Source organism: Aquarana catesbeiana, linkage group LG02, assembly GCF_042186555.1.
Source record: "Aquarana catesbeiana isolate 2022-GZ linkage group LG02, ASM4218655v1, whole genome shotgun sequence".
In the NCBI taxonomy this organism is placed as follows: domain Eukaryota; kingdom Metazoa; phylum Chordata; class Amphibia; order Anura; family Ranidae; genus Aquarana; species Aquarana catesbeiana.
In genome coordinates this window covers 175,609,423-175,632,777 of record NC_133325.1, presented here as the reverse complement: position 1 = coordinate 175,632,777, position 23,355 = coordinate 175,609,423, and the positions used below count along the sequence as shown (strand labels likewise).

The 23,355-nt window shown below is 42.9% G+C and overlaps 1 protein-coding gene across 2 annotated transcripts in view; it reads right to left on the bottom strand.

Annotated features, from left to right (window-relative positions):
• The window catches only part of ZBTB39 (zinc finger and BTB domain containing 39), a 221,811-nt gene extending 213,885 nt beyond the window's left edge, over positions 1-7,926 (bottom strand). For both annotated transcript variants that reach the window (XR_012241554.1, XM_073613845.1), the window contains exon 1: positions 7,783-7,926. The gene's annotated coding sequence lies outside the window, so the exon portion shown is untranslated. The remainder of the gene's footprint in view (positions 1-7,782) is intronic.
• Between the last annotated feature and the right edge of the window lie 15,429 nt (positions 7,927-23,355).

The window sequence follows — 23,355 nt, the reverse complement described above, 5'->3', positions numbered from 1 at the left end:
GAGGCAGTGATACAGATAGGAGTGCTTAAACATATGGAGTCCATGTTAGTATATGCAGAGAGAGTTCATACGGATAAATATATAAAAATATTGTTATTCCATCCGGGTCTCTATATTGCTTCTTAATATTGGACCAACATTCTAAATAATGCCTTCATATTTATACATACAGTGAGGAGAGAGATGAGGAACTCTTACCGACGGTGGTGGACTCACAGGCCGTTATGCACACAACACACACAGAACTATACTCACCAAACAACATGCACTGAACCTGTGCACTGTTAAGCTAATGGAGTACAACCTATACAGACCAAAACCAAGCCTCTATTTCATTATCCAATCAACCGACCCGGCCAACGAACGGCGCGTCAGCCCACCAGGAAATAAGACGCGAGCAGCGACCACATGATAACCACGTGACCAACGCTGCATCATGAATCAATGCGTATCGCAGGAGTACGTATCACAGGAAGTAGGAAGTGGAAGTGGATTGTGATAAAGGTTGGAACGCATATGCGTTTCAAACTACTCAAATAGAGATAAAATAAACAAATGTTAAGTGTGACAATGACTGTTTCAAAGGTACACACACAGTGTTCTAGCAACAATTTAAAAGTAAAGTAGGTGTGACTCAAAATTTCTAGAAGTCAGAACGCACAGAATCAAAAGACGTGTATAAAAAACAAGTCAAATATTACGTATTTAAACATAATAATAAGATAGCATATGTAGCCAAAAAATATATAAAAAAGGCTAAAAAAGGCATAATTGACACTGAATAATAAATGCCCGAGACTCATAGCTCTACTGGACCGAATGAAATAAACTGTCCAAGGATGTATCTATCAGACGTGATTAACAACAACCTAATAGAAGGACAGTGTGTACCAAAAGTATCGTGAAATAAGGACCTGATGGTAAGAAAAAAAAAGAGGCAAGAACAGAACTAAAAACAGGATGTAAATATTACATCAAGAACACAAGAGTAATCAATCCTAAATATGAAAAGTAATCCCTAAAATATTGAAATATAGCATCTATCTAGGCATGAAATGATATAAGGCGAGAAACACAGAACTTCATATTAGGTCAAGACTGATTAATAAAGACATTGATGTCCCAATCCGTATGAACTCTCTCTGCATATACTAACATGGGCTCCATATGTTAAAACACTCCTATCTATATCACTGCCTCCGATATTTCTTTTTTAAATCATAGGTACTTTATTATATTGTTCTAATTATCGCTATTATTTAGGTTTCCATTTATATGTTACTAAGTGACCATTTATGTTGGCTTGAGAGAACATACAGGCGGTGGATGCATGGCCTTCCCTTTTTCATTCACATATGTTTTCACCAACCTTTAGGGTCTATCCGATTTTGTGTGTTTCACAATCGTTTATATATTAGATTTTTGTACTGTCTTAGTGGATCACACCCATACATTACTATGTTCATTTAGAGCACACGTCTTCTAATTTTCCTTATTTGAAAACTTAATTTGTATGTGTGTGATTCTCTGCGACTTTGGAGTTGCATTTTTGCCATATGCATCTTATCTTTTAATGTCTATATAGTCACTATATTTGTATTGCACATTTTCATTATACGTGCGACTTTGAATTCAGGCATAGTCACATTTTTGCAATTAGATATATGTTTTTTATTACATATACACGGTTTTATTCGCTCTGAATCTCAGCGTTATATTATTGTCTAAGGCATAATTTGCATCCAAACTCATATTCTGATACGCTTTTGTGAATTATATACATCACTAGCGCTACGCGTTTATTTACATTTCATCATACAATTAGTCTGATTGTTGTGTTGGCTGCTCACTTTTAGGGTAGGCGTGGTATTATCACTATATTTTTGATATTTATTATAGCAAAAAGTAAAAAATAATGCGTTTTTTTCAAAATTGTCACTTTTTTTTATACCGCAAAAAATAAAAACCACAGAGAAGATCAAATACCACCAAAAGAAAGCTCTATTTGTGGGGGAAAAAAAGGACATCAATTTTGTTTGGGTGCCACGTCGCACAATTGTCAGTTAAAGTGATGCAGTGCCAAATCGCAAAAACTGCTCTGGTCAGGAAGGGGGTAAAATCTTCTGGGGCTGAATCGATTAATAACCAGTTTTTAGTGGGGATACCAATCACAGGTCTAGGGGCCAGTGCACACCACAAAAATGCATTCCGGATGTGTTCCGAATGTGTTTTTGCCTATAGCTTACACCACAAAAACTCACTCTGGATGCGTTTCTGCATGCGCATTTTTGATGCGTTTTCAATGCATTCCAGTGCGTTTTTCCCATTTTTCCAAGTCTTCCCGGGTTTCTTTTTTTTATTGCTGTAATGCGTTTTGGTGCATTTTGATGCATTTGGCTGCGTTAAAGTACAGTTCAGAAAAAAAGCAGCGTATTTTAATTTTTTTTACTGCACTGGAACGCATGCACGGTGTGAACTATGCCATTGGAACCCATATAACCTACTGTCCATGCGTTTTTGATGCAGGAAAAAAAAATTTAAAAAACGCACTGGACTGCATCTGGTGTGAACTGGCCCTGAATGTTCTAGGCTGCTTTACTAAGGGCCCCTTCACACAGGTGACTTTTCAGATTTCGATGAAAAATGGACAATAATTCATTCCCATTAGCTTGCATATGTAAAACCGGATGATCATCCATTTACATTTACCTACATCTGTGTCTGTTTGGGTTCATTTTTTTTTTTTATGGAACAAGGCTGTGTAATTTTTCTGTTAAGACGGCTCTGAACAGATGTAAATGTTCTGTTTATATCCATTTTTAAACAAGTAACATTTTTGTTTATGTTTTTGTCACCTATGATTAGTCTCTTCAACAACTAAAAAATATAGACGTAAAACTGAACTAAAGATGAATGTAGAAACTGATGTAAAGTATTTATCAGCTTTTCTTAGCAAATAACGTGACAGATGATGACTGTGTGGAAGGGCCCTGGGAGGGCAGTGACAGGTGTCTTCTCTTAATTATTACTATTATTATTATTATTATACTACAGGATTTATATAGCGCCAACAGTTTATGCGGCGCTTTAAAACATGAGGGTAGACAGTACACTTACAATACAATTCAATACAGGAGGGATCAGAGGGCCCTGCTCGTTAGAGCTTACAATCTAGAAGGGAGGGTCAAGTGGAAACAAAAAGGTAATAACTGTGGGGGACGAGCTGATGGAGAAAAAGAAAATACAGTTGTTAGGTGTGGGTAGGGTAGGCTTCTCTGAAGAGAAGGGTTTTCAGGGATTGTCTAAAAGCTAATAGAGTAGGATATAAGCGGACAGATTGGGGTGGGGCATTCCATAGGATTGGAGAGGCTTTGGAAAAGTCCTGGAGACGAACATGGGAGGAGGTGACGAGGGAGATAGAGAGCAGGAGGTGTTGAGAGGAACGAAAAGAACGAGTAGGTTGGTATTTAGAGACTAAGCTAGTGATGTAGCTGGGGGCTAAATTGTGGATGGCTTTGTACATAGTTGTTAGTATTTTGAATTTAATTCTGTGGCCGACCGGAAACCAGTGGAGGGATTGACAGAGAGGGGTAGCAGAGACAGAGCGATTGGTAAGGTGGACGAGTCTGGCAGCAACGTTCATAATGGAGAGGAATTATAACACCTGTAAGGCATTTTTTGCTGTCTGTGCCCCCATTAGGAAGATTCACCCTCTATTTGGCCCATATACCATTATCACCGAAAGTAAAGCCTCGTACACACGCTTAGATTTTCAGATGACCGAACATCTGTTTTTTTTGCGCCATGCTAGTCTCATGTCGAAAGTGAAGAGGAGATTACTCACAATTTGAAAATTTTCAGACGACAGAATACGCCAGAAGTGACGTACTGCGTTGACTAGTTTAGTATGTATTCTTTTGTTTCTGAGCATGTGTAGTCTTGCTCTTATGATTTTTTTTTTTTCATATGCAAACCTTACTATTGAAAACGAAAATCAGACGTTGAGCTCACATCTGACAAAAAATTTATAGTTTGCACATCCAGTTTTTGTCTGACGAAAAAAGCGAAGTCGGCTGTCGAAAGCACCGTACTAATGATCCAAAAATCGGCAGACAGCTTGTCGTACAAATTTTTCTATCCAATTTTCGTATTGTGTTTACAGACCTTAACAATGAAAGAAAATTCCAAATTTTGAGTTGTCATTAAAATAATAGTGAGGAAATCTTCTGGTGACACCCTGCGATTCCCTCACTTTGGCAATATGGCTTCTCACTTCCTGTTTTAGCTACAGGAAGAGAAGGAAAATCTCCCCAAGGGCCCTTTCACACGGGCACCTTCCATAGAGGGGGTGGCTGACGGGTCAATGTCCACCCAGTTTACGCAAAGCGGACATGGGCAGACCCCACTCTGTTTACTCCCGGGTGCTCCATAGAGCAGACTCTGCTGTCTGTTTACACCCGGCTGCCTATGATCCAGTGCGCCCAAATTGAAAAGGAAGCGGTCCTCCTACATTTGTTTTTTTCAGTGGGCCCAATTGGCCCCCGGAGGAAGGCGGTTGTAAACTTACACAAGTCCAATTACACCTGCCTTTCTATAGGAATGCATGGACCTTTAGATCAGGTCCACCTAAAAAACTGACAGGAAGACCTGATCGGCTCGCCCCTGTGAAAGGAAAATAAAAAGTTTTGCCTTTAATTCTGCTTAAGGTCCCATACGGATTATAATGTGGGATGCCAGACATTGAGCGTATACTTTTCTTGTACGTTGTTGCATTACACATTCATTTCAATGAGCTGCCCTATGCGCGGTAAAGACGCTTGTGCACCTTTTTGATCTTCACACAAAAGCCATGCATCTGACTGCAGTATTTGGGGTGCCATTATCAATGAATGATACTCACCTTTCTGTGATCCCTCGCTGGCATCTTCTCCTGTGTGCCGGTTTTCAGCCACCTTCATTTGCTGGCACGGGATGACGTCACTCTTGCGTAGGAGCTTTTCATCCCAGCACACATGGGATCGGACCGGCCGCTGTAAGCTGAGCATGTTCCCCTCAGTTTACAGTCCAGGGATCGCTGTGAGCAAGACAATTAGGTACCTCTATGGAGCGACAGATATCAGAGGTGACATGTCCGCTGACATCTGCTCCGCTAAATCCAGGCGGATGGAAACTATTTTCAATCCATCTGGCGGATCGGAAGAAAAACAGACAGGAGGTCCGTTTTCATCCGATATCCCCATAGAGGAGAGCAAAGGTCTGTCCCTGCACAGTGAGCAGAGACGGACCAGTAATCCACCGGCTCAACAGATCGATCCCTGCTGAGCAAGCGGAGTCCGTGAAAACGGATCCACATGTGTGAAAGGGGCCTAAGGCAATTGCACAATGTGTCAGTACTAGCACATTATGAAATGCTTAGCTTAGAACGAAGCCCTCCAGTGGCGTGTCATCACTGCTGACAGGGCTTCTATCTGGGTTCACGTGCTCCAGCTGTATGAGCGGCCAGAGCTGCAATGACGTCACTCCTGAGTATGCGCAGGGGAGACCTTGGCTCTGCCACAGTATGCCGGACCTTCAGAGCGCATGCGCCGGTGACGTCACTGGCTGTATCCACTGAATATCTCCTAGGCACCTCAAGCCGCATGACAAGTCATAACCCATGTTTCCCTATAATAAATGATCATATCTGTGCGACTTCAAAGTAGGTTCTGCACTACTTTGGTCTGACTTTCATGCAACCTGATGTCCACAGACCTCAATGTAAACACTCAAAAGTCGCACCTGCATGAGAGAGATAGATAGAGATTATATATATATATATATATATATATATATATGCAATTTGGGTGCGACTTGTGAAAAGAATGTAAGAAATGAGACCCTTACCCAAGTGTGCAGCATGGCAAATCAGGAAGGGGGGGGGGGGGGACTGCACCGCGTTTTTTTTTTTTGTTTATTTTTCATTGGCGGAGTTCTGTCGAGAAGTGCCCGCTATCGAGAAGTGCCTGGGATGGAACAGCACAACAGCTGATTTTATGATCAGCTGTAGTGACGCCGCCTGTGCACAAAAACCGACAGAAGAAAATTTTCTGTCAGATTGTGCCCCGCGCTCCTGTGGCGAGTTCATGTCGGTGAGGGGCGGACTTCTACATGTTGGGGGCGGATTTATAAATGATGGGCAGTTGGGGGCTGAATTTTTAAAGATGGCCAGTGCTGCAAAACAAAACTTTTTTAGCTTTTGCGCTAGTGGGGCTTGTTTAGCAAACTGATGGGCAGGTTTGCAGGGCAACGGAGGCTCTTTACCACGTGATCAGCACTGTCCAATCACGGCTGATCACCATGTAAACAGGCAGAGCCGTTGATCAGCTTTTCCTCACTCACATCTGACAGACGCGAGTAGATGAGAGCCAATTGGTGGCTCTGCTGACGGGGGGGGGGGGGGGGGGGGGTCTGTGCTGATTGTTTATCAGCACAGCCCCCCCTCGGATGCCCACCCAGGACCACCAGGGAAGCCGCCAGGACCACCAGGGAAGCCGCCAGGACCACCAGGGAAGCACCTAACATGTGGATGGCCAGGTACATCCCCCATGGCCATCCACATGTGCAAACTAATGCCCAGCAATGCCACCCATCAGTGTTCAGTGCCACCTGTCAGTGCCCATCCATGCCACCTATCAGTGCCACCCATAAGTATCCATCAGTGCCACCTACGAGTTCCCATTATTGCCGCCTATGAGTGCCCATCAGTGTCGCATACCAGTGCTGCCTATCAGTGCCACCTCATCGTGCCCATCAGTGCCACTTTATCAGTGCCCATCAGTGAAGAAGAAAACTTACTTATTTACAAAAAATGTTAACAGAAACAAAGAAAAACTTTTTCTTTTTTTTGCCAAATGTTCGGTCTTTATTTGTTGCGCAAAAAATAAAAATTGCAGAGGTGATCAAATACCACCAAAAGAAAGCTCTATTTGTGGGTCAATTATGGTTTGTTTCCCCCCAGCCTGTAAAAGCACTTCTATGTAAGCCCATGTGTCCATGTACACGTGTTTACAGGCATATTAGAAGAGTGGTTTTACACACCAAAGTTACGCTCGGGAGGAGCCAAAGATCAGAAAAACACTAAACGCTCCTAAATTTGGGTAAAGCTTGAGCGTCGCTGCATCCCAATGGCCGGAATAAATGAATATTCTGACCGATAATATGCACTTGATGCATCTGAACGTGTGTGCAACATGCAGCTTTAGGCGCAATTTTTTTTTGTAAGCAGCTCTTCTCCGCCCAGGGGTTGTGGTGTTCAGAGTTCCTGCTCCATGTCCAGGAGACCTAAATGAGCCCTCCTCAAGTCTTTTACACCCACTTCTTCCAGAACTCAGAGCTAAACAAAGGCTCCAGCACACTCATCACTTGGCTGAAATGTACAATGCCCCCTATTTTCATCACTGGAAGGAGAAGTGTGCAGCAACCAATCAGACATCAGCCTGCTGAGGGGAGATCAGTGAAAAGCTGAATTCTGATTGGTTGCCATGGGTTACAGCATTTCTTCTATTCGCCTTGCTCTGTGTGCAGCAACACTGACAAGCCTCTCAGTAGCGGAATACAGGGCTGTGAGTACAGGTGTCCGGGCCTACCGCCAGCTCTGCATCAATGTACACAGGGTGCCCTCTCCTTTCTGCTTCCCATACAAACATCCCACATTCCGGGGAGGCCTCTCACCACACACTCTCCTCCTCACCCTGCTTCTATTAAGGCGCCGACACCAACCGCGCACCGAAATACAACGCTCACCTTAACGGAGTCTCTTCGGTGCCTCACCGGCAGAGTACACAAAGGCAGCTCAGCAGCTCCGGCCTCCGTACAGGATGACGAGAGCGACCCCGTCCAGAAGAAGAGCGACATTATCGCACTCCGTATAACCCCCAAGGCTATAACAGCGCCACCTGGGGGTCGGAGGGTGAAGTAGTATAAAGAGGACTAGGAATGGGAAGGAAGGAGTAGTATACAGTGCTGTAAGACTAGGGATGGTAAGGATGGAGTAGTATGTATAAATCTAGGGATTGTAAGGATGGAGTAGTATGTATAAATCTGGGGATTGTAAGGATGGAGTAGTATGTATAAATCTGGGGATTGTAAGGATGGAGTAGTATGTATAAGACTAGGGATGGTAAGGATGGAGTAGTATGTATAAGACTAGGAATGGTAAGGGTGGAGTAGTATGTATAAGACTAGGGATGGAGTGGTATGTATAAAACTAGGAATGGTAAGGATGGAGTAGTATGTATAAGACTAGGGATGGTAAGGGTTAGTAGTATATATAAAACTAGGAATGGTAAGGATGGAGTAGTATGTATAAAACTAGGAATGGTAAGGATGGAGTAGTATGTATAAGACTAGGGATGGTAAGGGTGGAGTAGTATATATAAAACTAGGAATGGTAAGGATGGAGTAGTATGTATAAAACTAGGAATGGTAAGGATGGAGTAGTATGTATAAGACTAGGGATGGTAAGGATGGAGTAGTATGTATAAGACTAGGGATTGTAAGGATGGAGTAGTATGTATAAGACTAGGGATGGTAAGGATGGAGTAGTATGTATAAAACTAGGAATGGTAAGGATGGAGTAGTATGTATAAGACTAGGGATGGTAAGGATGGAGTAGTATGTATAAAACTAGGAATGGTAAGGATGGAGTAGTATGTATAAAATGAGGAATGGTAAGGATGGAGTAGTATGTATAAGACTAAGGATGGTAAGGATTGAGTAGTATGTATAAGATTAGGAATAGTAGGATGTGCACATATACCCGGGTATAGCGGAATACAGGATTTATATAGCGCCAACAGTTTACGCAGCGCTTTACAATATAAAACGGAGACAATACAGTTATAATACAATAAAATACAAGAGGGCCCTGCGCAGAGGAGCTTACAATCTAATAGGGTGGGGCAGGTGGTACAAAAGGTTGTAACTGTGGGGAATGAGCTGCTGGAAGTGGTAGAAGATTAGTTGGGGACGTGGTAGGCTTTCCTGAAGAGCTGAGTTTTCAGGGATCGCCTGAAGGTAGCAAGAGTAGGGGATAGCCGGACCAGTAGAGGTAGCAAGTTCCAGAGGATGGGAGAGGCTCTGGAGAAATCCTGGAAACGAGCATGGGAGGAGGAGACGAGAGAGCTTGAGAGTAGGAGGTCTTGAGAGAAGCGGAGAGGACGATTTGGGTGATATTTGGAGACAAGATTTGTGATGTAGCTCGGGGCAGAGTTGTGAATGGCTTTGTATGTTGTGGTTAGTATTTTGAATTTAATTCACTGGTTGATTGGAAGCCAGTGTAGGGATTGGAAGAGAGGGTTGGCAGACGGTTTGGTAAGGTGGATAAGTCTGGCAGCAGCATTCATGATAGACTGAAGAGGGTTTAGCAGAGTTGTAGGTGACACTGAAGGAGCGCTGTGATAGGCAGAGAACCAGGATAGAGCAGAATCTCAGAGGCCAAGGGAATATAGTTTATTGAGAAGGAGCAGAGAGGTCAAGTAGTAGGAGTATGAAGTAGTGTTAGCAGTTAATAAATCGTTAGTGAGTTTTAGTAAGGCAATTTCCGTGGAGTGCTGTGGGCTAAAGCCAGATTGTAAGGGGTCAAGAAGGTTATTTTCACTGAGGTAGGAGCTAAAAGGGTTGTAGACTAAGCGTTCTAGAAGTTTAGAGGCAAATGGGAGCAATAAGATGGGTCTTAAGTTGTTCAGGTTGGTGGGGTCCAGTGAGGGCTTTTTAAGTATGGGAGTGATCTGCATATGTTTTAGAGGGGATGGGAAGATGCCACTTGAGGAGGAGAGATTGAAGATGTGAGTGAAGGAGCATAGGATAGAAGCAGAGGGTGACCGTAGTAGTTGTGAGGGAACAGGAATCAAGGGACAATTGGTTAGGTGGGCACCTGAGAAAAGTTTTGTAACTTCTTCAGTAGTAGCCAATTCAAAAAGAGGAGAGTGTTGAATGTGCTGTTAGGCAAGGTATGTTAGGTGGGGAAGATAAGGGTTAAAGTGGCAAAGGTTCCTACAAGTAATTGCTGCTTGAAGGGATGGGTGGCTGGAGTCAAGGATACAGTGAAACTAATGAGGTTGTGATCAGAGAGAGAAAAGGGGGTGTTTGTGAGGTTGCCAGGGTTGCAGAGATGGGAGAATACAAGGTCAAGGGTATTACCATTGGAGTGAGTGGAAGTATGTGTCCATTGGGTTAGGTCAAAAGATGAGGTTAGGTTGAGAAGTTTAGCTGTAGTTGGGCTGTTAAAATTGAGGACTTGGAAGGTGCTTTGTGGGGATAGAAGAAACCCAACTCCACTTCCTTTCTGTCTGTTGGGTCTGGGGGAGTGAGTCCAATGGAGGCCACCATGGGAGAGGGGAGCATGAGAAGCTGAGTCAAAATTTTCAAGCCAGGTTTCGGTAATATGCGAGTATGTTAAAGCCATGAGAGATGAAGAGGTCATGTACAGATGTTAGCTTGTTACAGATGGAGCGGGCATTCCAAAGGGTTCAAGAGATAGGTGGGCTGCTTTGAGGAAGCAGGGGGATAGAAATTAAACTGAGTGGACTGCGGTGGTTGCCAGAGGAGGAGGGGTATTAAATATGTGGCTTGCAGTTGGAAAATGGCAGACCAGGATTAGGAGAAATGTCACCTGAGACTGGGAGAAAAAGGAGGGCAAGGAATGCAAGATGGGAGTAGGATGTGCATGAGCGCACGTGTCCAGTGGCCTTGGTGTTTGTCAGCATGTGGGTGCAGCAAATGATGGGTGCAGTAGTAGGGAGAGGGTAGGAGTGAGGGTGATATGTGCATGCTGCAGGGTAGAGAGGAGGGATAGAGTAAGGATAATTTGAGGATAGAAGACAGAGAATGAGGAGCATGTTAGTGGACAGAGAGTGGGAATCTGACTTGATATAAAATAAATGTCAAATGCTGGTTTGTCGTCTTGCAGAGTGGAGCAGAGTTCTTGTATCTTCATCCAGCTTTAGTTATCCTGCTTTCGTTAAACTCGTGACAGAGCCATGATGTCTGCACCACCCCATAGGCTGCTTTAAATTTATAGGGAGACTGAGCAGGCATGCATTTCTCTTTTGGTCATAATAGGGTCTGATTTGAGACACTTGAATATGGGAGGGGAGATGGCCAATACCAGACCAGACACAGGCTAGGGTCGTAAAGCTAATTACCTCTCTTGATCACTCAATCCAAATGGGGTTGAGAATCAATGACCAGTAATGTTGCTATTGCAGTGTGGTTGTTATATAGCTAGCATTAAATATAGAAGTTTAAGGATATGGCAACAGAAGACATTTACCAAATATGATACAGCAATGTCAGTTCAGTAGAGTGTACAGATGGACAGAAGACATTTACCAAATATGATACAGCAATGTCAGTTCAGTAGAGTGTACAGATGGACAGAAGACATTTACCTGTAAAAAAGCAGAGAAGACATGATCAGAATTGACAACTGCGGCGGTGAAATTGCGCATCACTCGTAACAGAGCCACTCAGGAAAGAGCCATGTTGTCTGCGCCTTGCCCCTGTCTGCCCACATTAATAATACTGGGGGCTGCCATTTTGCTGAAGCCCAGAGCCAGTGAACAGCAGTAAATCATAAAGCGAAACTAGGATACACGAAAACACAGGCAGCGCTCTATGGGAAAAAAGTATGTCCATATGTATATTCGCATATAAAATTATTTACACCTTGGATTCAATTAAAAAAAACTTCTCTTCGGGAAGATATGGTGGTACTGTGTTTAAAACTTTTTCTTTTAAATTCCACTTATTCTAGTGTATAGTTATAACATTTTTTTCCATATACACTACTGTTTACACTTATACTTATAGCCCTATGGACATGGTTGGGCTCCAACCCATGTGCAATGAAGTGTTTTTTAATTAGATCCAAGGTGTACATCATTTTATATGTGAATATACATATGGACATACTTTTTGACTTTTTTCCCATAGAGCGCTGCCTGTGTTTTCATATATCCTGTTTTCCATTTTCCAGTGGTTGGCAGCTGCACTGGGTGTCAATTTTATTCCTATACACCCCCTATTCACTTTCAGTTTGAGCGCTTCAGGAACTTGGTGTTTATAAAGCGAAACTAAACCCATCAATTTAACGGTTTCATTTCTGGAAATTAAATCTGTTTCATCAGATTAGGCGACCCGTCAGATTTTGAAACAGAAGTGACATTCATCGCTGCCATCTTGCTACACCCCGCACTCGTCCACAGTAAGGATACAGTGAGGTGGCAAGCGAACATCTTGTTACACCCACCGGAGTCTGGCATTTGACACTTCTTTTTACCACTAAACGGAGCTTATATACTGAAATACTGTATTGAAGTATGGAAATCCATATGACTGTTTTGATGTTTTGTTCTGTTGGATCAGCAAACCTGTGAGATCAGCAGGCTTGCCGCTGCTTTTACAATTCAACATCAAAACAGTCAGATGGATTTAAAAACACTAAATGTCACTATATCAGCTCCGTTTAGTGGTTAGAAAAAGTGTAAAATGCCAGATTCCAGTGGGTGTAACAAGATGTCCGTTTTGCCACCTTATCCTTACTGTGGAGGAGTGCGGGGTATAGCAAGATGGCAGCAACGGAACGTCACTTCCGTTACAAATTCTGACAGGTCGCTGAATCTTACGAAACACCGGGATTGCTAATTATCTCATTTGCTTGTGTCCTCAACCAAACTGTCAAACCATCAAATGGCTTGTGTCATAAATGATCCGATGTGCAGCACTGTGGCAGTTGGAGATCAAATAGATGCAGCATCCTTGGCTGTAAACTACCAGGGCTTAATGTTTCTTTAACCACTTCACCCCCAGAAGGATTTGCCCCCTTAATGACAGGCCATTTTTTGCGATACAGCACTGCGTCGCTTTAACTGACAATTGCGCGGTCGTGCAAAGCTGTACCCAAACAAAATTTACATCCTTTTTTCCCCACAAATAGAGCTTTCTTTTTTGTGGTATTTGATCACTTTTTTGCGCTATAAACAAAAAAGAGCGACAATTTTGAAAAAATAATATTTTTTTTACTTTTTACTATAATATCCCCAAGTTTAAAAAAAAAAACAACTTTATTCATCAGTTTAGGCCAATATGTATTCTACATATTTTTGGTAAAAAAAAACAAAAAAACGCAATAAGCTTATATTGATTGGTTTGCGCATAAGTTATAGCGTCTACAAAATAGGGGATAGATTTATAGCATTTTTATTATTTCTTTTTTTACTAGCAATAGCGGCGATCTGCGATTTTTAGCGGGACTGCGACATTGCGGCAGACAGATCGGACACTTTTGACACTTTTTTGGGACCAGTGACATTTATACAGAGATCAGAGCTAACACTGATTACTGTATAAATGTCACTGGCAGGGAAGGGGTTAACACTAGGGGGTGATCAAGGGGTTAAGTGTGTCCCAGGGAGGTGTTTCTAATTGTGGGGGCAGTGTAGTGACTGGGAGTAGAGAGATATCTCTATTTCTAATCAGTAGATACAGCAAATCTCTCGCCTCTCCCTGACAGAACGGGGATCTGTCTGTTTACATTGACAGATGCCCCGTTCTCTCTCTCTCGCTCTCGGATATTGTGGCTGCCAGGCACGTGTATCAGCTCCTGCATCACGTCGTGTTCACATGCACCTGCTAAGTCTATTTAAAGGGCGACGTACAGCTACGGCGATTTGCCCAGGAGAGCCAACCTGATGCAGTATAATGACGGCGGCAGATCGGCTAGTGGTTAAGGCTGTCAGCAGATCGACCTCTACCAACTCTAAAGTGCCTAAGAAATAGAGAGCAACTGAGCATGTGCAGAGCAGGGTGAGACAGTGTATTACTGGATTGTAAACGGTATAGACAATTATTTTTAAAGGTTTAAATAACTATGCAGTCATCGGCCCTTTATCGTCATGGACATTTCTGGGTGCGTGCCCCAGGGAGGACGTCATAGTACACCCTCCCAGAGTTATCCGACTGCGCTGTAGCCATCATTCAGCCATGGCCCGGTCAGCAAGTGGTTAAAGGATAAGTTCACCTTTTGGGAACATGTTACCTGTTCCACCCATTTTTAGGATGGAACAGGTAACTTCCCTAATGCTGCAGCCGCTGTGCGTTTTCCCCCCCTGACAGCAGTATGGGGAGATGTTCCCTGTACTAGCTGTCACTTTTTGAAATCAGTACTGCTATGCGGAGCTCCGCCCACACAGCCATGTCATTCATTCACACAGCTCTGTGTGTGAATGAACTACAAGCCCAACATCCTTTGTGGCTGTCAGCTTGTAGTTCTCAATGAACTACCACAGAGCTGTTTGATAACTTTTCTCTTGATATTACAATTTCCCTCTGCTAGATCAGCCTTTTTCAACAAGGGTGCCTTGAGGTTTCTTCAGGGGTTCCTTGGCAAAATGCCTAAAAAAAAGCCCAAAAATGTATTCAAGCTAGCAGGTGGATGAATGCTGCCTTTTAGTTACACAAAGCCACAGGTTTTTATTGTGCACCATTTCAACCTTCAAGCATCCTAACAACCAATAATGTCATCAGTGTAGATAAGGGTGTTGATTTAAAGAGAAATCCCCCTTCAGTGGGACTTTAGAGGCAACACACACTTGGGTAATACAAAAAAATCAATTTTAATCAGTGTATATATAAAAATGTTTGATCATACAAATAATTGATAATGAACACATCAAATATTATACAAAGGATACTTACAGAAAAAAACAAAATAACAATTTACGTGAACAATATGACAATGTAATAATACTCTCCGGTATATAGTAATCCCCGGTGTCTGACGCGTTTCTGGTAAAACACCTTTGTCAGGGGTATAGGATAGGAGTAAGTATAGTCACAATTTTGTTTTTTACAAAAACAAAGCGTGCCCTTTCAAGACTGCGCAAGCACAAGCGCAGAATACATCGGCGCATGCGCAGAAGATGGCATTGTACGGGGACATAGTAAATATCTCCCAAACCGTGCAGGTTTAGGAGATATTTCAAGCACCTACACGTAAGCCTTAACCACTTGACGACCGCCTCACGCCGATTTACGTCGGCAAGGTGGCACGGACAGGCAAAATCACGTACATGTACGTGATTTGCCTTCCACGGGTGGGGGGTCCAATCGGACCCCCCCCCCGGTGCCCGAGGCGGTCGTCTTTTCTCCCACGGCGATCGGAGATGAGGGGGAGGCCATCTGTTCGTGGCCCCCCCCTCGCGATCGCCGCCGGCCAATGAGAACATTCCTTTGCTGCTGTATGCTAAACAGCAGCAAAGGAAATGATGTCATCTCGCCTCGGCTCGGTAATTTCCGTTCCGGCCCGAGGAGAGAAGACAAGTGAGTGAGTGCACAACACACACACACACAGTAGAACATGCCAGGCACACAAAACACCCCGATCCCCCCCCCGATCGCCCCCCCGATCCCCCCCCCAATCACCCCCCCCCCCCTGTCACAAACTGACACCAGCAGTTTTTTTTTTTTTTTTTTTTCTGATTACTGCATTGGTGTCAGTTTGTGACAGTTACAGTGTTGGGACAGTTAGTATTATCCCCCTGTAGGTCTAGGATACCCCCCTAACCCCCCCTAATAAAGTTTTAACCCCTTGATCACCCCCTGTCACCAGTGTCACTAAGCGATCATTTTTCTGATCGCTGTATTAGTGTCGCTGGTGACGCTAGTTAGTGAGGTAAATATTTAGGTTCGCCGTCAGCGTTTTATAGCGACAGGGACCCCCATATACTATCTAATAAATGTTTTAACCCCTTGATTGCCCCCTAGTTAACCCTTTCACCACTGATCACCGTATAACTGTTACGGGTGACGCTGGTTCGTTTGTTTATTTTTTATAGTGTCAGGGCACCCGCCGTTTATTACCGAATAAAGGTTTAGCCCCCCGGTCGCCCGGCGGTGATATGCGTCGCCCCAGGCAGCGTCAGATTAGCGCCAGTAACACTAACACCCACGCATGCAGCATACGCCTCCCTTAGTGGTATAGTATCTGAACGGATCAATATCTGATCCGATCAGATCTATACTAGCGTCCCCAGCAGTTTAGGGTTCCCAAAAACACAGTGTTAGTGGAATCAGCCCAGATACCTGCTAGCACCTGCGTTTTGTCCCTCCGCCCGGCCCACCCAAGTGCAGTATCGATCGATCACTGTCACTTACAAAACACTAAACGCATAACTGCAGCGTTCGCAGAGTCAGGCCTGATCCCTGCGATCGCTAACAGTTTTTTTGGTAGCATTTTGGTGAGCTGGCAAGCACCAGCCCCAGGCTGCGCCAGATTAGCGCCAGTACCACTGACACCCACGCACGTACCATACACCTCCCTTAGTGGTATAGTATCTGAACGGATCAATATCTGGTCCGATCAGATCTATACTAGCGTCCCCAGCAGTTTAGGGTTCCCAAAAACGCAGTGTTAGCGGGATCAGCCCAGATACCTGCTAGCACCTGCGTTTTGCCCCTCCGCCCGGCCCAGCCCAGCCCACCCAAGTGCAGTATCGATCGATCACTGTCACTTACAAAACACTAAACGCATAACTGCAGCGTTTGCAGAGTCAGGCCTGATCCCTGCGATCGCTAACAGTTTTTTTGGTAGCATTTTGGTGAACTAGCAAGCACCGGCCCCAGGCAGCGCCAGGTTAGCGCCAGTACCACTAACACCCACGCACGCAGCATACGCCTCCTTTAGTGGTATAGTATCTGAACGGATCAATATCTGATCCGATCAGATCTATACTAGCGTCCCCAGCAGTTTAGGGTTCCCAAAAACGCAGTGTTAGCGGGATCAGCCCAGATACCTGCTAGCACCTGCGTTTTGCCCCTCCGCCCGGCCCAGCCCAGCCCACCCAAGTGCAGTATCGATCGATCACTGTCACTTACAAAACACTAAACGCATAACTGCAGCGTTTGCAGAGTCAGGCCTGATCCCTGCGATCGCTAACAGTTTTTTTGAAAGCTTTTTATTGAACTGGCAAGCACCAGCGGCCTAGTACACCCCGGTCGTAGTCAAACCAGCGCTGCAGTAACACTTGGTGACGTGGCGAGTCCCATAAGTGCAGTTCAAGCTGGTGAGGTGGCAAGCACAAGTAGTGTCCCGCTGCCACCAAAAAGACAAACACAGGCCCGTCGTGTCCATAGTGCCCTTCCTGCTGCATTCGCCAATCCTAATTGGGAACACACCGCTTCTGCAGCGCCCGTACTTCCCCCATTCACATCCCCAACCAAATGCAGTCGGCTGCATGAGAGGCATTTTCTTTATGTCCTCCCGAGTACCCCTACCCAACGAACCCCCCCAAAAAGATGTCGTGTCTGCAGCAAGCGCGGATATAGGCGTGACACCCGCTATTATTGTCCCTCCTGTCCTGACAATCCTGGTCTTTGCATTGGTGAATGTTTTGAACGCTACCATGCACTAGTTGAGTATTAGCGTAGGGTACAGCATTGCACAGACTAGGCACACTTTCACAGGGTCTCCCAAGATGCCATCGCATTTTGAGAGACCCGAACCTGGAACCGGTTACAGTTATAAAAGTTAGTTACAAAAAAAGTGTAAAAAAAAATATATATATATAAAATAAAAAAAAATAGTTGTCGTTTTATTGTTCTCTCTCTCTATTCTCTCTCTCTATTTTTCTGCTCTTTTTTTACTGTATTCTATTCTGCAATGTTTTATTGTTATTGTTATTATGTTTTATCATGTTTGTTTTTCAGGTATGTAATTATTTATACTTTACTGTTTACTGTGCTTTATTGTTAACCATTGTTAACCATTTTTTTGTCTTCAGGTACGCCATTCACGACTTTGAATGGTTATACCAGAATGATGCCTGCAGGTTTAGGTATCATCTTGGTATCATTCTTTTCAGCCAGCGGTCGGCTTTCATGTAAAAGCAATCCTAGTGGCTAATTAGCCTCTAGACTGCTTTTACAAGCCGTGGGAGGGAATGCCCCCCCCCCCCCACACCGTCTTCCGTGTTTTTCTCTGGCTCTCCTGTCTCAACAGGGAACCTGAGAATGCAGCCGGTGATTCAGCCAGCTGACCATAGAGCTGATCAGAGACCAGAGTGGCTCCAAACATCTCTATGGCCTAAGAAACCGGAAGCTACGATCATTTTATGACTTAGATTTCGCCGGATGTAAATAGCGCCATTGGGAAATTGGGGAAGCATTTTATCACACCGATCTTGGTGTCATCAGATGCTTTGAGGGCAGAGGAGAGATCTAGGGTCTAATAGACCCCAATTTTTTCAAAAAAGAGTACCTGTCACTACCTATTGCTATCATAGGGGATATTTGCATTCCCCGAGATAACAATAAAAATGATTAAAAAAAAAAAAAAATGAAAGGAACAGTTTAAAAATAAGATAAAAAAGCAAAAAAATAATAAAGAAAAAAAAAAAAAGCACCCCTGTCGCCCCCTGCTCTCGCGCTAAGGCGAACGCAAACGGCGGTCTGTCGTCAAACGTAAACAGCAATTGCACCATGCATGTGAGGTATCGCCGCGAAGGTCAGATCGAGGGCAGTAATTTTTGCAGTAGACCTCCTCTGTAAATCTAAAGTGGTAACCTGTAAAGGCTTTTAAAGGCTTTTAAAAATGCATTTATTTTGTTGCCACTGCACGTTTGTGCGCAATTTTAAAGCATGTCATGTTTGGTATCCATGTACTCGGCCTAAGATCATCTTTTTTATTTCATCAAACATTTGGGCAATATAGTGTGTTTTAGTGCATTAAAATTTAAAAAAGTGTGTTTTTTCCCCAAAAAATGCGTTTGAAAAATCGCTGTGCAAATACTGTGTGAAAAAAAAAAAATGAAACACCCACCATTTTAATCTGTAGGGCATTTGCTTTAAAAAAAATATATAATGTTTGGGGGTTCAAAGTAATTTTTTTGCAAAAAAAAATAACTTTTTCATGTAAACAAAAAGTGTCAGAAAGGGCTTTGTCTTCAAGTGGTTAGAAGAGTGGGTGATGTGTGACATAAGCTTCTAAATGTTGTGCATAAAATGCCAGGACAGTTCAAAACCCCCCCAAATGACCCCATTTTGGAAAGTAGACACCCCAAGCTATTTGCTGAGAGGCATGTCGAGTCCATGGAATATTTTATATTGCGACACAAGTTGCGGGAAAGAGACTAATTTTTTTTTTTTTTTGCACAAAGTTGTCACTAAATGATATATTGCTCAAACATGCCATGGGAATATGTGAAATTACACCCCAAAATACATTCTGCTGCTTCTCCTGAGTACGGGGATACCACATGTGTGAGACTTTTTGGGAGCCTAGCCGCGTACGGGACCCCGAAAACCAAGCACCGCCTTCAGGCTTTCTAAGGGCGTGAATTTTTGATTTCACTCTTCACTGCCTATCACAGTTCCGGAGGCCATGGAAAGCCCAGGTGGCAAAAAACCCCCCCAAATGACCCCATTTTGGAAAGTAGACACCCCAAGCTATTTGCTGAGAGGTATAGTGAGTATTTTGCAGACCTCACTTTTTGTCACAAAGTTTTGAAAATTGAAAAAAGAAAAAAAAAAAGTTTTTTCTTGTCTTTCTTCATTTTCAAAAACAAATGAGAGCTGCAAAATACTCACCATGCCTCTCAGCAAATAGCTTGGGGTGTCTACTTTCCAAAATGGGGTCATTTGGGGGGGGGGGGGGTTTGTGCCACCTGGGCATTCCATGGCCTCCGAAACTGTGATAGGCAGTGAAGAGTGAAATCAAAAATTTTCACCCTTGGAAATCCTGAAGGCGGTGCTTGGTTTTCGGGGCCCCGTACGCGGCTAGGCTCCCAAAAAGTCCCACACATGTGGTATCCCCATACTCAGGAGAAGCAGCTAAATGTATTTTGGGGTGCAATTCCACATATGCCCATGCCCTGTGTGAGCAATATATCATTTAGTGACAACTTTGTGCAAAAAAAAAAAAAAAAAAAAGTGTCACTTTCCCGCAACTTGTGTCAAAATATAAAATATTCCATGGACTCAATATGCCTCTCAGCAAATAGCTTGGGGTGTCTACTTTCCAAAATGGGGTCATTTGGGGGGGGGTTTTGTGCCACCTGGGCATTCCATGGCCTCTGAAACTGTGATAGGCAGTGAAGAGTGAAATCAAAAATTTACACCCTTAGAAATCCTGAAGGCGGTGCTTGGTTTTCGGGGCCCCGTACGCGGCTAGGCTCCCAAAAAGTCCCACACATGTGGTATCCCCATACTCAGGAGAAGCAGCTGAATGTATTTTGGGGTGCAATTCCACATAGGCCCATGGCCTGTGTGAGCAATATATCATTTAGTGACAACTTTTTGTAAATTTTTTTTTTTTTGTCATTATTCAATCACTTGGGACAAAAAAAATAAATATTCAATGGGTTCAACATGCCTCTCAGCAATTTCCTTGGGGTGTCTACTTTCCAAAATGGGGTCATTTGGGGGGGTTTTGTACTGCCCTGCCATTTTAGCACCTCAAGAAATGACATAGGCAGTCATAAATTAAAAGCTGTGTAAATTACAGAAAATGTACCCTAGTTTGTAGACGCTATAACTTTTGCGCAAACCAATAAATATATGCTTATTGACATTTTTTTTTACCAAAGACATGTGGCCGAATACATTTTGGCCTAAATGTATGACTAAAATTTAGTTTATTGGATTTTTTTTATAACAAAAAGTAGAAAATATAATTTTTTTTCAAAATTTTCGGTCTTTTTCCGTTTATAGCGCAAAAAATAAAAACTGCAGAGGTGATCAAATACCATCAAAAGAAAGCTCTATTTGTGGGAAGAAAAGGACGCAAATTTCGTTTAGGTACAGCATTGCATGACCGCGCAATTGGCAGTTAAAGCGACGCAGTGCCAAATTGGAAAAAGACCTCTGGTCCTTAGGCAGCATAATGGTCCGGGGCTCAAGTGGTTAATCTAGGCTTACCTGTAGGTGAAAATGGTCTGTAAGGGTTTACAACCACTTTAATCAGGAATATACCACATTATGTCCCCTAGGTGGAGCTGACAATCATAGTAGACAGACAAAATACAGAGAAAAGAGAAATACAGAGAAAAGACCATTTGATGTATTTTGTTAATATGACACATCAAATTTGAAATAAAATCCTGAGTGTGTGTTGTGTCCAGTATAGGAGTTTAGAATTGAAAACACCTACGTTGTTTTATATCTCCTCAATTCTTTTTTTGATGAACATTAACAAATATAAGTTACAAAATGGTAGTTTTGGTACTTTTATATTGCATGAAAGTGATATGCTATCAGCTGACACTCTACTTCATGGCCTTGGTTGTCTTAGCAACCAAATCTAGGGAAGAGTAACTGATCCAGTAATATATTCTATAACACACACAATAAAGGCACTAATAATCCTTTTTGTAAAGAAAATTGTGTCGTTTGATATTCTGGTCAGAACTAAGAAAAATCAATCGCTTGTAGACAATCTTCAAATACATTTGAGTTTTTTAATGAATTGTAAAGACACTGCACAGTTTTCATACAATTCATTGTTCTGTGCTGGGTGTTAATTTTGGCAGCAAATTTTGATTTAGTTTTAGTCTTAGCCTTAAGAGTAAAATGGCATTTTATTTTTAGTCCTATTTTAGTCTTTTGCAACTGTTTTAGTTTTAGTTGACTAAATCTCCAGTACATTTTAGTCTACTAATGCCGCGTACACACGGTCGGAATTTCCGACAGAAAAAGTCCGATGTGAGCTTTTCATCGTATATTCCGACCGTGTTTATGCCCCATCGGACTTTTTCCGTTGAAAATTCAGACGGACTTAGATAGAGAACATGTTCTATATTTTTCCGACAGAAAAAATTACTATCGGAAAAACGTTCGTCTGTATGCTGTTCCGTCCAAAAACGACGCATGCTCTGAAGCAAGTACGAGACAGAAGCACTTGGTCTGGTAAAACTAGCGTTCATAATAGAGATAGCACATTCCTCACGTTGCAAATTCTTCGATCTTTTAACCGCTTCAGCCCCGGAAGATTTTACCCCCTTCCTGACCAGAGCGTTTTTTGCGATTCGGCACTGCGTCGCTTTAACTGACAATTGCACGGTCGTGCGACATGGCTCCCAAACAAAACTGACGTCCTTTTTTTCCCACAAATAGAGATTTCTTTTGGTGGTATTTGATCACCTCTGTGATTTTTATTTTTTGCACTATAAACAAAATAAGAGCGACAATTTTGAAAAAAACGCATTATTTTTTACATTTGCTATAATAAATATCCCCCAAAAAAAGATAAAAAAACATTTTTTTTCCTCAGTTTAGGCCAATCGTATTCTTCTACATATTTTTGGTAAAAAAAAATCGCGATAAGCGTTTATTGATTGGTTTGCGCAAAAGTTATAGCGTTTACTAAATAGGGGATAGTTTTATGACATTTTTATTAATAATTTTTTTTTTTACTAGTAATGGCGGTGATCAGCGATTTTTATTGTGACTCCGACGTTATGGCGGACATATCGGACATTTTTTACACATTTTTGGGACCATTGTCATTTATACAGCGATCAGTGCGATTAAAAATGCATTGATTACTGTGTAAATGACACTGGCAGTGAAGGGGTTAACCACTAGGGGGCGGGGAGGGGTTAAGTATGTCCTAGGGGAGTGATTACTAACTGTAGGGGGATGGGCTTGTGTGTGATGTCACTGATCCGTGCTCCGATGACAGGGAGCAGAGATCGAGTGACACTGTCACTAGGCAGAACGGGGAGATGCTGTTTACATCAGCATCTCCCTGTTTGTCCTCTCCGTGAGGCGATTGCGGGTTTGCCCGCGGTGATTGAGTCGGACTCGCGACCCGACTCACGGAGCTCCCGGCCGGCGTGTGCCGCCGGCGGCGCGCACGCAATGGCACGGCGAGGAATTCAAATGGACGTACCTGTAAGTCCATTTGCCCAGCCGTGCCATTCTGCCGACGTACATCGGCGTGCACCGGTCAGGAACTGGTTAATGCAGCGCATTCTTTTGTGCTTTATAATGCTAGAATGAAGTTGTTTTGCTGCTGATATTCACACAAAGTTCTCACAAACTTATTTCTTTATTATTTCTCGTGATCTCATGAATAATCTTATTTTTTTTTAAAGCCAGATCTCCATAATAATGTTTAGAATTATTTTTATAGTCATCTTTTTTTTTTTTTTTTTTTTTTATTTCGTCAAGATCTCCTGTTTTTTGTATTATTGAAAAATTATTCTAGTGATCTCTATTATTTTTTTTGTTTTTTTCTGTGTCAAGTTTCCACAATAACATTATTATCTTGTATTTTTTAACCTCAAGGAGGTTGACGTTGGTGTCCCTTGTTAATTAGAC